The sequence below is a fragment of the Coenobita brevimanus genome, chromosome 26 (assembly GCF_032717465.1).
Source record: "Coenobita brevimanus isolate Jiangsu-jjx chromosome 26, ASM3271746v2, whole genome shotgun sequence".
Taxonomy (NCBI): Eukaryota; Metazoa; Arthropoda; class Malacostraca; order Decapoda; family Coenobitidae; genus Coenobita; species Coenobita brevimanus.
The window spans coordinates 28994163-29006636 of NC_136979.1; the positions used below are offsets into that span (position 1 = coordinate 28994163).

Consider the following 12474-nt stretch of genomic DNA (forward strand, 5'->3'; position numbering starts at 1 on the left):
ATATATTTTATATTTGTCCCCTTCTACTAGGCCTCTCCCACTGCTCTTCCTTTCCCACTAATCTCATTCGTTTCCACCTCAAGTCACTGGCTGCCTCAGTAATTTCAATCAGCTTTGCTCCGCTGCCCTACCTGTTAGCATCATCAACATCCTGAACTTTTTCACACTTACAGATGAAACGCAAAAATGCATCATACTAAAAAATATCATCCACGTCACCCCTCCCCCCCACATACACACACATACACTTAAGAGATATGCATCCTATATCTTCTGTCTTTTACATCCCCAGTGTGCAATTTTCCTTTTACACATCACAGCATTATCTCAGTCCATACATCACCTTTGAAGAGAGGAGCTGTGACGGCCTCCTGTGAGCCGTCTGATCCTTTGCCACACTCACCTGTAAACAAGAAGAAAAGTGATCAGATAAAGATTTGGATACAGATATACTACCGGAAAAATTTTAGAGGTCAGGGAAGGTATTCATACATGACCATTACCGACTGTTACATTAGCGTCACCATAGCACTGAATTTTCATCAAATACTTTGTTTGGTCAGACTTTTTTCATTATAACATTATCTCTCTTTGCTGTGGAATGTTTGATAGTTGTGTGGATGAAGATGAAAGCATGCAGTCGTATGCACAGTTTCTGCTGATTGAATATGGTGCCAGGCAGAGGATAGACGAGGAGAGGAGAGTGGGGCGGAACGAAGCGTAGTGAGGTGGAGTTTGGTTACGGAGAGAACGAAAAAAAGCGGAGGTGAAAAAGGTATGCCAAAGAAGCGAGGAAGGTACAGTGCACGCTAGGATGAAATTATCGAATGACACGGGCAGATTGAGCGAATGCACCAAGCAGGATAAACATGGGTATAAGTGAGGCATGGTGGAGTAAGCAAAGTGACATATGAGGAAAACAGACGGCTGAGTGGAAGGTGGTCAGACAGACATGAATAAGAAAGGAAATGGGTTTTATACGAGTAGGCAGGGGAGACAGAGAAAAGATGCAAGTGAGCTGGGAATGGAAAAGAGAGAGAGAGAGAGAGAGAGAGAGAAGGGTGGGAAACAGATAAGAGGGCAGTGAGCAGCGGATCCAGAGAAAACTAACATAAGGTAAGAGGGCAGGAGCACTGAAGAGAGGAGACAAATTGGGAAGAGTTAAAAAAGAGAGGAAATTGGAAAAAGGGTGATGATAGAAAAAAGAGCAATCGACAGGGGCACGAAGGATATAAAAAGGATGTACGGCAGGAAGGAGAAGGAGAGACGCAAAGAGAAGTGGGCGAGATGAGAAAAAGGGTGAGATATAAGGATATGAAGGTGAGAGAAAAAGATGTGGGAAAGTTGGAGGACTAGGACGGTTGGGAACAGTATCAGTGAAGACCAAGTAAAAAAGAAAAAAAAAAAAAAAAAGGAGGGGAGAGGTGGAGAAGACGTATTCAGGAGAGGGCACAGAGAGGCCAAGATAAGGTCAAAAGGTGAACATATGAACGTGTAGGGCTGAAAATTAAAATGGATGTGGGCTATACATCACTTGAGAGGTGAGGCATAGTAGCACACGTGTATGGTAGGGGAGTATGATTAGGACGGAGATAGGGACAGGTCAGGTATGTGTGTGGAGGGAAGAGCGGCGGGTGCGGAGAGGAAAGATGTGTAGAGGGAAGACAGATGTGAAAGAAAGGAAAAAAGTATAGATGGAACAGAAGGAATGAAGTTTCGGAGAAATGGATAAGAGGGACTGATATAAAGAAATTGTGCATGGAGGAAAGGCAGACAGAACTGGAGGGAAGGGAAAAAAATACATGAAGTTTGAGAGGGCAAAGTGGTGGACGTGGTGAGGGGTAAGTATAGAAGTAAGAACTGTGGGAAAGAAGATGACTGCTGTGTAAGAAAGAAGGCAAAAAAAAAAAAACAATGTAGACAAAGAGGACTAAATGTACGCATATTTCAAAACGTAGCTATGCAGAGCGCTATAATGCAAGGTGTAAGTATGTGCCGTGACAGAGACGAAGACAAAAACTGAAGTATGAAATTCTCTATAAAAAAAAGAAAAAAGAAGAAGAAGTGACAGGTGTAAGGGGGAGGCGTGAAATATGAAAGACGGACGAGCAGGTGCGAGGGGCGGTGTGAATTATGAGGGAGAGAAACAGACAGGTATGGACGTGGAGCGAGAAATAATACACAGGAGGAGGAGCAGGGGAAATGTAAGCAATATGTGAATCCACCCGGGGACATCTTCAAGGTTGTAAGAAGGATCAGGGAAGAAATAAAGGGGGAGACTAATGAAGGAAGAGAAGGGCAAAGGTTAAATGAAAAGAGGACAAAAACAAGGATGAGGAAGAAAGGGCGGAGAAAGGCCAATGAAGTAAGAAGAGAAAGAGATATAGAAATGAAGAAGAGGAGAGCTGGCAGAGGGTGGGTAACGATGGATGAAAAAGATAGTGAGGTATTAAAAAAAGGGAAAAACAAGGAAAGGGAAGAAAGGGCAGAGAGAACCTAATGGAAGAAGGAATGAGAAGCACAGATGGATAAAAACAGAGAAAGGCATAGGGTGGCTAGTGAAGGAAGAAAGAGACAAAGAAGAGTAAAAATATGGGTAAAACATGGAAGTGGAATGAAAAAAAGAGAGGAATGAAACACAGATGGGTAAGGGAAAAATAGAGTTAATAAAATCGAGCAAACAGGAAGAAAAAAGACGGGGTACGGTTGGCGAATGGCGAATAATGACAGAGAATTAAAAAAGAGGACAAGCACACAAGAAGAATAAAGGAAAAAAAAGAAAGGAAGGAAAAAGGAGTGGGTAAGAAGAGAGAGGGGTGAGGAAAAGAGAGATTAATGCAAGATATAAACGGGATAAAACAGAAAAGAAGAAACGGGCAATGAAATGACAAGGATCGAAAGAAAAAGATGGACAAAACATGAGAGACAGGACAGCGGAAAATAATAGGAGGTAAACTAATGACGAAGGACTGATTAGGAAGACAGAATGATATGAAAAACGAGTTGGAAGAAAGAGGAGGATGGTCAGTGAAGGCATAATAAGAAACTAGTAAAAAAAAGAAAAAAAAAAATGTAAGGAGTAAAGTCGGAGGAAGGAAGAAATGAGCATGGGTGAGAGAGAGAGAGAGAGAGAGAGAGAGAGAGAGAGAGAGAGAGAGAGAGAGAGGAGGGTTGGGAAATACAGAATGGGGAAAAAGAAATATGGTAAACGACTGAAGATGGAGAGTGTAGTAAAAGAGAAAAACAATACGGAGAAGTAAGGAAAGGGGAAGAAAAAGCAGTGATAGAAAAATGAAGTGAAAATGATTCTGGAGGAAGGAACAGAAAAATGGAAGACCAAAGGAGAGGACAGAGAGGACAAAGAGGACAAAATATTTAGGATGTAATATACTGGGACGCACTAAAGAATGGGACAAGCGTAAAAGGGAAGGACAGAATATGAAGAAGAAGGAGGCGAAGTAGGAAGGAAAAAAGGAAGCAGCGAAAGGCTAATGAAGTAGGAATAATTAACGAACAGAGAAGGAAGAAAGCGAGAAGGAAAGGTGGGAGAGAAAATGGAATAAAAGAACGAGGAACGTGAATGATTGAGAAAGAAACGTACGATAAAAATAAAAGACAAGATAATGTTGATGAGATATGAAAAGGAAACAGTGAAAAGCTAATGAAGGAGAAATGATTATGAAGAGAGAGGAGAGAAAACAGGCCAAAGAATGGGGAAAATAAAGAAAAAACGAATTATTGAAGAAGGACAGAGTAGAAAAAGAAGGGCGAAAAGAGAAGAGAAAATCTGAGAAGTGATAAGGAAACGCTAACATACGAAGAAAGATGCAGAAAGAAACTGAAGGATAAAACAGAGGAAGAACGAAAAGAATACAAGAAAGCCACCGAAAATGAGGAAGTAAAAATAATGACGAAAAATGAAGACACGAGGAATAAGGTGAGTGGAAATTTGGCGAACAGCAAAAAAGAAAAAAAAAAAACACTAGGGAAAGACAAGAGGAAAGAAAACAAAAGAAGGGCATCTCAGAAACGCAGAATAAAAGGAAGCAAGGAATACGTAAAGATTTTCAGAGAGAGAGAGAGAGAGAGAGAGAGAGAGAGAGAGAGAGAGAGAGAGAGAGAGAGAGAGACACGCTTAAAAATGAGGAAGTCCTGAATAAGCAAAGGTGGTGCAGAAGCAAGAAGGAGGAAGCGAGGAGAATGATGGAGAGGAAGGGAGGGAGGGAGGAAGATGGATGGCGTCGGAGGAGTGATAATGGGAGGAGCGACGCGATAAATCTCTGAAAATAACTAGAGAAAATAATAACAAGAGTGAAAAGGAGGGAAGTCAGGAAGAGGGAATGTTGTGAGGAGAAGGATGACGAAGATGAGAGGAAAGAAGACTGAGAGAAGATAGGAGGAGGGATGGAAGAGTAGGAGAGAAAGGAGAGGACAAGTGTACTCCAGGAAAGAAGACAGGATGAAGGAGAGAGAGGAAACAATATAAGGTGGAAAGAAGAAAATAGAAGAGAGGGGAGAGGAAAATAGAAAAACGGGGAGAGGAAAAGAGCGGAGAGAGGAAAAAAACAGGGTGTGGGGAGAGGAAAAGAGCAGGATGTGGGGAGAGGAAAAGAGCAGGATATGGGGAGAGGAAAAGAGCAGGGTGTGGGGAGAGGAAAAGAGCAGGGTGTGGGGAGAGGAAAAGAGCAGGATGTGGGGAGAAGAAAAGAGTAGGATGTGGGGAGAGGAAAAGAAAAGGGTAAGGAAGGGAAAAAGAGGAAGGTGGGGAGGGGAAAAGAGATGGGTGGGCAGAGGAAAAGAGAACAGATGATGGAGAGGATGAGGAATAGAAAGAGTGGGAAAGGATGAAAAGAAAAAAAAGGCAGAGGGAGAGCAAAAAAAAGGGGGAGAAAAGAGAGAAGAATGAACTAGAATGAGGGGAAGGGAGGGAGGGAAGGAGGGAGGGGGGGATAGAAGGAGGAGGATAGGAGGGGAAAGTGCAATGTGTGGGGGCGGAGTGGGAAGAGGGGGGAGGGAGCTGGATGGAGAAGGGAAAGGGAAGGTTGGAAAATGAAGAAGATGGAGGAGGAGGAAGTGATAAAAAGAAAAAGCCAGAAGGAGAGGGATAAAGAGAAAGGAAACATGTGAATGGAGACACGGTAACTGAAAAGTCGGAACGGTGGTAAACAGAAGATTGGGAAGGAAAGGGCAGAAGATGAGAGAGAGAAAGAGAGAGAGAGAGAGAGAGAGTGGAATGACAGAAGAAACGACATGGAAGAAAAGAAAATAATGGGAGAAAGAGAAGAGAGAAGGATGTAGAATCGACATGGGAGGAGTGAGGGAAGAAGAATACAAACGTGGTGAGGGAATAAGCGAAGTTCAGCGGGAAAAATGGAGAAAAATAAAATAAGCGACATTCAGAAGGAACAAGGAAATCACAGAACAAAGGAAGGGAAGAGAGTTTGTGATATAAGATAATATGCATGGAATGGGAATAAAAGAAGGGCATGGGAGAGAGGGGGAGAAGCAAGGAGACAAGATGGGAGCCAAGTTCTAAAGAGGAGTAGAGAGGAGAGGAGAAGAGAAGTATAAGAAAGGAGAGAGATAAAAGGGGGGGAGAAGAGAAGAGAGGCTAGCTGAGTTCTAAAATGCAAAGCTGAGAACAGGAGAGGAAAGGACAAGGAGAGAAGAGCTGGTGGTGAAGAGACTGAGTTCCAAAAAGGAGAGGAGAGATGAGACTTGAGTTTTCAATAGAAGAGGAAAGAAGCGGAGAGAAGAGGGGAAAGGAGAGGTGATATTAGTCCTGAAGAGCAACGCAGAGGAGAGGTAAGGAAAGGACAAGGACAGGAAAACTGCGTTCTGCTGAAGAGGGAAGATGACATGAGTTCCGAAGAGGAATGGAGAGGAGAGATTATGTTCTAAAAAGGAGGGCAAAGGAAGAGATGAGGAGAGGAGAGGAGAGGAGAGAAGAGGAAAGGAGAGGAGAGGAGAGTTGAACTGAGCTGAGTCTAGCTGATTTGAGATAAGCAGAGGTTAGGAAGAAAATAGAAGAAAGGCAAGAGGAGAACAGGAGGGGAGAGAAATGAAGCCGGAGGAGCCGAGAAGAGAGGTGGCCCGGCAACAGAGGGAGAGAAGCAGAGAGGAGAGGGAGGAATGGGTGGAGAGAAGTGGAATGGGATGGAAGGAAGGGGAGGGAAGGGAGGGGAGAGGAAGGAAGAGGGAGGGAGGGAGGGCAGAGGAACGACGAGGAAGGGAATACAAAGAAGGGACCAGGAGAGGAGAGAGAGGAAGGGGGAAAAGCGGTGGGAGTGGAGAGGATGGATTGGGGAGGAAAGGGGGAGAGAGGGGACACATAGCAGGCTGATGGTTCCACTCCAGCTGCCTGAGATATGACCACTGACTCCCTCTCGCCCTCACTCACCCCCTCCACCATTCATTCGCCCTATCCCTCTCCACCCTCCCTCTCTCACTCTCTCCACCACTTGCCCTTCCTACCAGTCACTTTCTCCACCACTCACTCTAGCTACCGATCACTCTCTCCACCATTGTCCTCATTTAACTCTTTCTACCACTTTAATCTCCCCACCTCCACCTCTCTACGACCCGACTTAGCTGACCCTCTCCATCACTCACTCCACGTCGATTAGTTATCCCAACCCAGACCGCCATGTCCTCCTCCTCACCCATCCCATCTCACCTTCAACACCCTCTCCACCTCAACCTCTCCCCCACTATCCCTCCTCCACACTGGCTCTGGCTCCCACTCCACGGAACACTGCACTTCTCTCCCACGCCATGCCACCCCCTGCTACTCACTCCAGGCACCACTTAACACCACACCACACCACCCCTAAAAATAGAAGTGTTGGCTGACCGATTTGTATCCTGAAAGAGCAACCATTAGAGGTCATACTCCTCCAGTGGTTGCTACTTAAGAATTTTAGAAGGCAGTCATGTACTTAATTTATTTATTACCAATGGGGGTGGGGCCATCTCATAAACTGTGCAAAATCGTTTGGCGGGAGGAATATTGAAAAATATGAGGGGTCACTGCAGTGTATGCTTAGGAAGTCTATTTCTAACTTCTTCAGTACAAGAGGCCATTACTATACCAGATAACATAATATACAAAGAAGCAGAATAAAGTAACAAAAGACGCCATCGCACTGAAGAGTTAAAGACTGAATTGTGCCTAACACCACAAGGCTATGCTGCTGGATACTTAAATGGACTAATGAAACATATGATCAAAAATATCTCATATCCAGACATTTTTCGGATGACCAAAGTACCTAGCACGAACAATAAGCAATTTTCACCCTACTTCCCTAGAAATTACCTATTCTACATGCTTCAAACGTTTCAAGAATACAATATGGAGAAAAGAAAACTACGAGAAACATGTATATTATCTTTCACGAATATCTATTGAATATCTGTTGGAATACCGCACATCCTAAGTCCAACGCAGGGACTGAACAACACGAGCTTCCATCTCTCTACCCTGACCCGTCATGAAAATGTTACAGTATTCATCAGTTTTCCTTCCACTCCAAGGAGTTATGACGTGGAAGCTGGTGATGAGTGCTGGAGGATGGAACTTTTCAAATATGACCAGGCTATATACAGTAGATTAATTCGGAGTTTCGTACATATCAGTGAGTTGAGGTGTGAAAGGTAACCTTGATAATACTGTATTATAGTGACGTTTGGTGAAATAAGTGCTAGTCAATGGAGAGGCTCTTAAACTGGTGGAAGATTTAGGTAATTGGTGCCGTCAGGGTAAAAAGTTATGCATATGTAAAAACAAAAGTGGACAACGTAGTGACTCCTGGAAGTAAAGTGGCCGATGTGAAGGTCTTGAAACAAAACAGAAGCATGAGTAAAACGTTTGAAAAGAGAACTCCATGAAGCTATGTTGGTGCCAACACTAATGTTTGGGTGTAAGATTTGAAAAGTCAAGAATGAAAGCAATGGAAACAGGACAGGTAATTAATACATGTGGGTGGCGTTGTTTGGATAGCAAATATAGAAGTGTGAATTGGAGCTAGATAGTTTAGTGACGAAAAAAGGGCAGCCAAGAGTCTGCAGGAATGGTTTGTTTAGGTATGCTATGCCGACTCCGTACCTTCTGTACCCCCGCACAGCTGTTGACTTTATACAGGGGTTTTATACGTTCCTGTGTAGAGTACAGCTCTCATGTGTAGGGAGGCTCCCCACATACAGCTCTTCTCAACAACATGAAGTCAAAGGCTTTTCGTCTCACTAACTCTCCTCCTCTTACTGGCTCCCTTCAATTTCTGTCTCTTCGCAGCACTGTTGCATCTTTATCTCTTTTCTCTCCCTATTTCAGTGGTCACTGCCCCTCTGAACTATCTGCTTGTATCCCTCCACCACTACGGCAGGCGCGTAGCATCCGTCTACCGACAAACTCTCAACCCTTTTCTGTCCAGCTCTTATGAAAGAGGTAACCGTTACTTCCAGTTCTTCATGGATATAACAGGTCAACTCTGGATCTGCCTTCTTCAGTCTGCATTTCCTGCTGTCTATGATCTCCAGTCTTTTAATAAACGAAGTGTGACCGGGCATCTCGAACGGATCTTGAATTTGGCTCTGTTAATTTGTTTTATTTTTTCTTGGACGGAACAATCTTGCGAGTTTCTCTCCTTTGGTCGCTTCTTCCTTGCATAAACAAATTTTATATTTTGTGCAAGGAATAAATGTGTTGGGAGAGTTGAATGATTCTTTGATCACGAAGGAGGAAGTGGAGAAGGCAGTAAAGGAGATGAAAACAGGGAATGCTGCAGGTATGGATGGGTGTGCTGTGGAATGCCTGAAGGGTGGTGGAGTGACTATTGTTGACTGGTTAGTAAGATTGTTGAATGTGTGCTTTGTGAAAGGTATGGTGCCAATTGATTGGGCAAGTGCTTGTGTGGTCCCGTTGTATAAAGGCAAGGGTGATAAGTATGAATGTACTAGCTTTAGGGGTATAAGTCTGTTGAGTGTTGTAGGTAAGGTGTATGGTAGAGTGTTAATTATGATAGAGAGGGTACAGAGGGAATGATTGGTGATGAGCAGTGTGGCTGTAGGAGAGGGAGGGGATGCGTGGATCAAGTGTTTGCCGTGAGACAGGTGTGTGAAAAGTATTTAGCGAAAGGCAAGGGTGTGTTTTGGGCATTCATGAATTTAGAGAAAACGTATGATAGAATTGATAGGGAGGCTTTGTAGACTGTTTTAAGATTGTATGGACTTGATGGTAGGTTACTAAAAGGGGTAAAAAGTTTTTATGTAAATAGTAGAGCGTGTGTAAGAGTGGGAAATGCTGTGAGTAACTGGTTTCCCGTGAGTATGGGGCTGCGACAGGGATGTGTGATGTCGCCTTGGTTGTTTATTATTTATATGGATAGTGTTCTAAGGGAGGTGAATGCAAGAGTTTTAGGTGGAAGTGTGAGTCTGGTGAATGATGATGGTGGAGAGTGGAATCTGAAGCAGCTGCTGTTTGCAGATGATACTGCACTGGTGGCTGATTCAGAGGAGAGATTGAGACTGTTGGTAGAGGAGTTTGGAAGGGTGTGTGAAAGGAGGAAATTGAAAGTAAATGAGAATAAGAGTAAAGTGACGAAGTGTACGAGGTTGGTAGATGGTAGGGAGATAAATACAGTTCTGAATGGTGAGTAGCTTGAGGAGGTAGAGTGTTTTAAATAATTAGGGTCACATGTTGCTGTGGATGGAAGAATAGATGCAGATGTGAAGATTAGAATGAATGAAGAAGGTAAGGTGCTGGGAGGAATGAAAAAAGTGTTTAGATGTCGTTCGCTTAGAATGGATGTAAAGAGAAGGCAGGCTGTATGAGGGTGTTGTGGTACCGACTGCATTATATGGGGCTGAAACATGGAATATGGGTGTATCAGAGAAGAAAAGTTTGAATATAATGGAGATGAGGTGTCTGAGGAGTATGTGTGGAGTGACGCATATGGATCGAGTGCGAAATGATGAAATGCGAAGAAAAACTGGAGTTGTTCGGGAGATGGCTGGTAGAGTTGAGCAGAGGGTGTTGCGATGGTTTGGGCATATGGAGAGAATGGATAATGAGCGATTGATGAAAAAGATAACTAGATCTGACGTGAGAGGTGTATGGCTGAGAGGGAGACAACGAATAGGATGGATGGACAGTGTGAAGAGAGCGCTGGATGCGAGAGGGATGTCTGTTGAGCAAGGAAGAGTGGCTGTGCGTGACAGAAATAAATGGAGAGAAATTGTGAATGAATGAATGATGATGCAGCCCTGAGGGGATATTCTTCCACATTTGGTCTGATCAGCTAGTCAGGTCAGGTGTGGGTAAGGGGATGGGTCTATTATGATGTGGCAGGGGTAAACCAGCTCTGCTGTCGGGCCCTGCTGCGGATGTCACTGACTGCACTGCGCAGTTGACCCTTGTGCGGTGTGGTACGGTGAGGATCTGTCCCTTCTCTCCTTTGGAGCTAAGATGCGAATGAATGTGTTTGAATGGATGGGTAAATGGGGAGTGTGTCGTCCTGTCTCGGCTACCTCCCTTTCCTTGGGGGAAGCGGCCTAGGTATACAGATAGATACATAGATGTGTTGTCTACTGTTTTGACCCTTCCTTTCATTCCACCACTGATATTCTGCTAACTTCCCATGACCTCCCATCATTTCAAGGCAAAGTGTTCCGGTATCTTGATACTGACAGATATTAATTAGGGATTTTTTTTAAAATTAATTTCAGCAGGTTAACTGTCTACACATACAGAAATAGTTTTGATGATGCAGATTTTAGAAACAGAAAATAAAGGGATGGAAAAGGAACCAAAAAGCTAAGGCTACGAAGGAAGGCGATAGGGGTCGGAGGGAAGGTGAATGAACAGGACCTAAGTTACTCCTAAGTGTACTTGAGAGGCAGGACTGAAAATTAGAAAGTGGTGCTATGGTCACCCAGCAACAGTTAGGAGCGCCAGACGCAGAGGTGACATGGAGGGAATGGGGACGGTGGTATATGGGAAGGTTGGGGGCGGGAGACGACGGTACCGGGGAGGGTGGGGGTGGCAGGATGTTTGAAATTCTCTCTCTCTCTCGAGAGAGAGGGATGAATTTGGTAAAACTAGTGGGAGAGGATGGAACAGGCTAATAACAACGTAGGGTCAGAATGGAGCAAGACAGGAGAAACCTTCATTCTGCACTAAGTCTTCCGTAGTTGATAATGATAATGATGATGTTGATGATGATGTTTATGGTGATCCTGCTGCTGCTGCTGGCACTGAAGGTGATGATAATGATACTGAAGATGATAATTCATGTGTCTCCTATCCATCTTCCTGTCTATAATGTGACTTTCTGTGCCAAGATTAGAGCGCAAAACGACATCCTACCCTCTTGCATTTGCCTCTTCCTCTTGGCTTAGGATCTTCCTGGCTACACAGAGTTCCATATTACTCCTCTCCTGCCTTTACAAGTCCCCGAGCCTGCCTGGGTGACCTGAAGTAATTGAGGAGATGAGAGGAAAGGCGAGGAAGGAAAAGAGAAGAGAAAGAGATAATAGGAAAACAAAAGAAATGAAAAGATAGATGATGTAAGGTAAGGAAAAGGAGACACGAAATCAAAGAAAAAGGATGAAAGCAGAGAAGTGGAATGGAGAAGATCAAAGACAAGAATTTTAAGATAAGAGAAGGGAGAAAAGAGGGGAGAAGAGCAGAGTAAATATTGGAGAAAGAGCATGGTCAGAGACTATACAAAATGATAAGACTTAACAGCAGAGGGTGAACTGAAAGAGAAGACAGGAAAGTAGTAAGCAAATTAAATGCCAAACACAGAAAGAGGGGAAGAGATAAAGCAAATAAAAGTAATTGAAAGGGAAGGAGAGGATAAGAGGCAAGAGAAAGAGAGGTTAAGAAATGACAAGTAGAGAGGGCAAGACAGAGGTGGAAAGGAGATGATATGAGTTTGGTGAGAAAGAAGGGAACGTGGAGGACAGTGTGAGAGACGAGAGGGAAAGGATAAAAGAAGAACAGAGAGGACAGGACAGGAGTGGACGAAAAGAAAGGACTGGACAGGAGTGGATGAAAAGAGAGGAAGAGAGGAGGGAACTGGAGAGGAATGGAGGGGAGAGTGGAGGAGACGCGAAGTCAACATACCGGGTCAACACCATATTAATATTACCTGAGATGGCTGGCAAGGAGGAGAAGGAGGAGGAGAAGGGGGAGAAGGAGAAGATGGAGGAGGAGGAGGAGGAGGAGGAGAAGGGGGAGAAGGAGAAGATGGAGGAGGAGGAGGAGGAGGAGGAGGAGGAGTAACAAACAGAGGAGGAAGAAGAACTGGAAGGAGGGAGAGAGAAGAAGGAGAAGGGAACGTAGGAAGGACAGTAAGAAAAGGATCAGGAAAACTGGTGGAAAAACGGAAGGAGGAGGAAAAGAAACAAAAATAATGGGGAAGGGATGATGGATAAACCCAAGGATGAGGACATGGAGGAGAAAAAGGGTGG

The 12474-nt window shown here is 44.1% G+C and overlaps 1 pseudogene; it reads right to left on the reverse strand.

The window, feature by feature from the left end:
• Positions 1-314: 314 nt before the first annotated feature.
• The window catches only part of LOC145393996 (NADH-ubiquinone oxidoreductase chain 2-like), a 137261-nt pseudogene continuing 125101 nt past the window's right edge, over positions 315-12474 (reverse strand).